This window comes from Prionailurus bengalensis, chromosome B2 (assembly GCF_016509475.1).
Source record: "Prionailurus bengalensis isolate Pbe53 chromosome B2, Fcat_Pben_1.1_paternal_pri, whole genome shotgun sequence".
Classification (NCBI taxonomy): domain Eukaryota; kingdom Metazoa; phylum Chordata; class Mammalia; order Carnivora; family Felidae; genus Prionailurus; species Prionailurus bengalensis.
In genome coordinates this window covers 41,598,565-41,604,063 of record NC_057349.1, presented here as the reverse complement: position 1 = coordinate 41,604,063, position 5,499 = coordinate 41,598,565, and the positions used below count along the sequence as shown (strand labels likewise).

Sequence of the window (5,499 nt, the reverse complement as noted above, 5' to 3'; positions counted from 1 at the left end):
AGGGAGAGAGAATCCCAAGCAGGCTCTGTGCTGTCAGGGCTCAAACTTAGGAACCGTGAGGTCAGGACCTGAGCCGACATCAAGAGTCAGACGTTTAATCAGCTGAGCTACCAGGCGCCCCATGGCTTGCCTCTTCTTAAGCCAAACTGGAGGTCTGGGTAAATGGGAGAGTGGCAGGGTGCCCCGTGTCCCCCTTTGCTGCTGGAGGACAGGCCTCTGGTACCAGGATGCAGGAGGCAGCCTCGGGGTAAGCTGAGGTTGGCCAGTGAGGATGCTGTTGTGTGAAGGGGCGGGGGGGGGGGGGGGGGCTGCAAAGAGCCACCCTGCCAGGGATGGTCCCCAGGGGCCCCACCCTCCTCCCACTCACTGAGCAAGTGAGACCCAATTCACCCTCTGCCAGAAGAGGGAAACTTGACAGGCAGGTCGGGCAGGACCGTGCTTCTTAGATTTGAGGATTTACCAACAAAATTGCAAAAAAAGTCATTTTGGGAACTGATGCAAGGGTTGCTGACATCTCATTTTGTTAAATAAGGACATAGGATAATTTAAAAAGTCACTTTTTTTTAAAACTTAAAAAAAATGTGGTAAGGTAACATAAAATTTACCGTTTGCAGCGTTTAAAAGTACAATTCAGGGGGTACCTGGGTGTCTTGGTTGAGTCCAACTTTTTATTTTATTTTATTTTATTTTATTTTAATTTAATTTAATTTTATTGAAAGAGAGGGTGGGGGAGGGCCGAGAGAAGGAAAAGACAGAATCCTAAGCAGGCTCCAGGCCATCAGCACAGAGCCGGATGGGGGGCTCAAACTGATAAACTGTGAGATCATGACCTGAGCCGAGATCAAGAGTCTGAGGCTTAACCGACTGCGCCACCCAGGCGCTTGACTGGTGTCTGACTCTTGATTTCAGCTTAGGTCATGATCCCAGGGTGGTGGGACTGAGACCCGTGTTGAGTTCAGCTGTGCGCTGAGCACAGAGCCTGCTAAAGATTCTCTCTCTCCCTCTCTCTCTCTCTCTCTCTCTCTCTCTCTCTCACACACACACACACACACACACACACACACACACACACACATTCCCTCTGAGCCTCACCTCACCCCCCTCATAAATAAATAAATAAATAAATAAATAAATAAACTAAACACTGAGGTGTACTGAACTCAGTAGCATGTAGAATGTTCACAGGGTTCTGCAACATCCCTGCTATGTAGTTCCCACACCCATTAGATGGTCCCTCCCTATGCCTCCTCCCCCAGCCGCTGGCCACCACCCATTTACTCTGTCTCTACAAATTCACCTATTCTGGACATTTCATATGAATGGCCCCCTACAACATGTGGCCTTTTGTGACTGGCTTCTTTTGCTCGGCACGATGTTTTCAAGGTTCATTCATGTTGTAGCACGCGTCGGTGCATCGTTCCTGTTTATGGCTGAATAATACTCTGCCGTATGGATAATACTGCGTTGTGTTTATTCATCTGTCAGCTGATGGACATTTCGGTAGTTTCCACCTTTTAGCTGTTGTGAATTGTGCTCCTATGACATCCTTATGAAAGTTCCATCTGAACACCTGTTCTTGATTCTTTTGGTCCATACAAGGAGTGGAATCATAGGGATCATATGGCAATTCTATGTTTAACTTATTGAGGACCCGCCAAACTGTTTCCACAGGAGCTCCATCATTATATGTTCTCAGCATGTGAGGGCTCCAATTTCCTCACCTCCTTGCCAGCACTGGTTATTTTCCTTTTTATAGCCATCCTCGTGGGTGTGAAATGGTATCTCATTGTGGGTTTTGATTGCATTTTCCTAATGACTAATCGCATTAATCATCTTTGCCCTGAACTCTTTGGGGGAACTCTGGCAGGGTCCCTTGCCTTCTGAGTGCCTCAGTTTCCTGATGTCTAAACCGGGATACTATCCAGGGCTGTATGAGAGTGAAGCGAGTGACCCATGAGAAGAACTTAGCACCCATGTCAGACGTGCAGGGGGGCTCTCAAGACCACGTCAGGCGGCCCCAGCCCCACCCTTGCTCAGCTAGGGGAGAGGCGGCTGTTCAGGGGACCCTCCTGGCTCTGACAGGCTGGGACTCTGCAGGTAAGTTAGAGCTGTTGCCCTCTGCCCTGCGGTCTGTGCCTCTCTGCCTCTACCTCCCTGGACTAGCAGGGATCCGTGACCCTTCAGAGGCTGGGCTGGGACTGATTTCTAGCCAACCAAGAAGATGTTTCTGGAGCCTAGCAGATCCGCTGAGGCCCCTTTTCCATTTCTTTTTTCGTTTTCTTTTTAATACAAATATATTTTATTTGAAGTAAACAAAAATGCTTATATAGGTCAACAGGTCACTTGGAAACAAACTTGCTTAACTATATTACTGAGCAAAAACAAGCACCCTTCTTTCCTGACATGTATTTGGATAGGTAGGAAGACACTACTTGGTTTTTTAAAAACTGACCTTCCCTTAAGGCCTGGTCATAGAAGTGTAAACAATGGAAATGAATCCACTATGACCAGCTGTCATACCGTATCTGTGTCCCCCGTGTATTCTGAGATCACACATACACCCGCCAATATACCTGGGAAGGGTTGCTGTATCACAGTTATGTTTATGTTCTTGGCAGGCAGGACTGAGGACAAGTAATTTGGAAGCAGTTTTCCATCCTGTTTAGAACAAATCCCTAGTATCCCTTCAAATAACAGGTTACAATAGAAAGATACTGCCTGGGACATAGCATTCTCACTTTAGTTCATTTTTTGGTTTTGTTTGTGATTTACTTAGTTGTTTGAATCATCTGCTTATAGTACAATCCAGCCACAAAGTATTAAAGCACAAGATACCTATTCTTCCTTCAACATCTGCACTTTTTCACGTTTTCGACTCTACTGCATTCCTAGTATGTCAGCAGTTCTTGAATAATAAAAAGAGAATAGTAAATGAGTAAAACTCTTCTAAAAATGCAGATGTCTATAACCATAATGGTGCTAGATTGGAAAGAGACAATGAGGGAAGAGAAAAAAAGCAAACACGTTCATGCGCAGGGAATGTGGTTCAAGTCTTTGGATTTAAAAGCAACTTCCCCAGAGAAGCTGGCTATGATGGCATTTCCAGAAAACTTCCTTTGCCCCCACAAAAGGACCTGAACAGCCCTATCCAAACTTTTGAACACTACAGTTATGGGATGCTATAAATGATGATCAAAGCAGTCAGAGGGAGAGGATGAATGTGTCTTCCCTTCAGCACGTTTGTAACATAGCATCGTTAGCGGTTGGTGGATCAGTAAAAACCACGGAAGTACCAGAAGTGCTTTGAAGGATAGGGATAGAAAAGTGCTGAGTGTATTACCTGTCTATATCAATGACAGGGCTTCACGGCTAGGAAAAATTTCTAAAAGGTAAAATGACTCTAGGATAGATCTCCTTCTCCATCATTAAATGTAGCAGAATTAAAAAAAAAATTACAACTAAATGTAGTGAAAACAGAAAATTACAAGGCAGAGAACACAAAAGAATCAAGGTTAAACAGCATTCCATGAGGCTAGAAAACCTGCAAAATATCACTCTTGTTTATAAATCACTGATTTAGCATATGACTGCATGTCGAATCCTTTCTTTCCACATACTGAAGAATCCTACATTCAGCCTTTAAGCATTCTGCATTTCTTTGCCAGTCCTGTAGCTGAGTATCTTGTTCCAGTCGATTTCCATGCGAGTAACCGGAAGCTGCCGGCGCAAGGCCTTGAATGAGGTGTGTGACGTTGTTCGATAGTTTTCATTAATTGCTGTCTGATGTTCATTTTCTGCATGCTCTATGATTTTAATAAACTCCTTGGCAGTTTGGACTTCATTCGAAACAGTTACTGAATCTTGTACATCTTTATGACTAACCAACTGAACATTGCCACCTTCGTAACAGTGAACCTGAATCTTAAGTACTCCAACAACCTGGGCTGTAGGTCGTATGATGGTGAACTTCCACTCTGATCTCCAATGACCATTCCAGAAGGTTTTAGGCTAAAACTGGTGGCTTTCAACACATGCAGTAATGATCTGTTGCTCACCTATAGTTTTAGCGTAAACAGTATGGAAGCCATTGGAATAACGATCTTTCACATAGGCCCTTAAAGCACTGTCACAGGATTCTCTCCCAGACTTCAGACCTCCATCTACGTCCTCTGGCTGGGAGTCATTTGCTTCTTTCCGTCCATAATCCAACTTAAAGGAAATTTTGTTTTTTGGATCTAAAAATCTGCTATTGCCCAGGTCACCGTGTTCTGTACTTAAGACCTGATCTTCATATCTTTCTATCTTCACAGACGTGAACTGACCCATGTTATACCGGGCAAATGCATGTGCTGCCCCTTCCCTGAGGAGATTGTCATTATTAAGTAGTAGCCGGACATCCTTGAACACTGCATTAAATTCCCCTGGGGGTGCATGAGTGATGAATTTAGCAGCTATGTGTACCCTCTCCTCACCCACACCCAATCCTCAAAGTCGGCTGTCTTGGGCTACTCTCCCTTCTCCCATTTCCATGCACCCTCCCTGCCCCCTGTGTGCTTTCCCTTCTGCAGGCTCTCTTTCTACATAATGCACTCAGCTCCTGGAGCATAGTGGAAGTGCCTGGAAGTTTACATCCCGCCCCCCAAAGTAGCTCTTAGCCAACAAATGGAGTGCAGGTGAGAGAGGGCTCAGTTCCCTTGCGTGGCATGGGGAGAGCGCTGAGGTGTAACGTGCACAGCAGAGTCCCCTGCAGGACAGGATGAACCCAGCCTCTGCACCCTTGTGGGCCTCCCCTGCCTCCCCCAGTCTCTCTTCAGTGTCCCCCTGGCCCCTGATCCCCCTGGGAGCACTGCTTTAGGAAATCACGAGCTGGGATTCCCCATCTCAGGACCTGCTTCTGGGGAACTTGACCTAAAGCCAGGAGCACCTACAGTATCCCAAGCTCTGTGCAAAATGCTGAGACAGACCGTGATTAAGATGTGGTTCCTTCCGCCAACGAGCTCACAGCTTGGTTGGGGCTGATCCTGACAGCAGTGGTAACGGTAAGAAGCCAATGTTGCACACCTACTATGTACCAGGCACCAGGCTGAACACTTGACATACCTTACCTCATGAAAACCCCTTAACCTAGGGCCCCTGGGTGGCTCAGTCTATTAAGCGTCTGACTCTTGGTTTTGGCTCAGGTCACGGTCTCATGGTTTGTGAGTTCGAGCCCTGTGTCTGGCTCCGCACTGGCAGCCCCGAGCCTGCTTGGGATTCTTTGTCTCCCCCTCTCTCTCTGCTCCTCCTCTGGTCTCTCTCTCTCTCTCTCTCTCAAAATCAATCAATCAATCAATCAATCAATCAATCAATAAGTTAAGTAAATAAATAAATAATAAATAAATATTTAAAAAAAAAACAACAACCCACAACAACCCTGTGACCCTCTGTGAGGGGATGGTATTATCACCACCACTTTGCAGATGAGAAAACCGAGGCCCAGAAGTCACCTAATATGTGGTC

The 5,499-nt window shown here is 45.9% G+C and overlaps 1 pseudogene; it reads right to left on the bottom strand.

Annotated features, from left to right (window-relative positions):
* Nucleotides 1-2,399: 2,399 nt before the first annotated feature.
* Nucleotides 2,400-4,493, bottom strand: LOC122489564 (annotated as a pseudogene).
* Nucleotides 4,494-5,499: the final 1,006 nt, after the last annotated feature.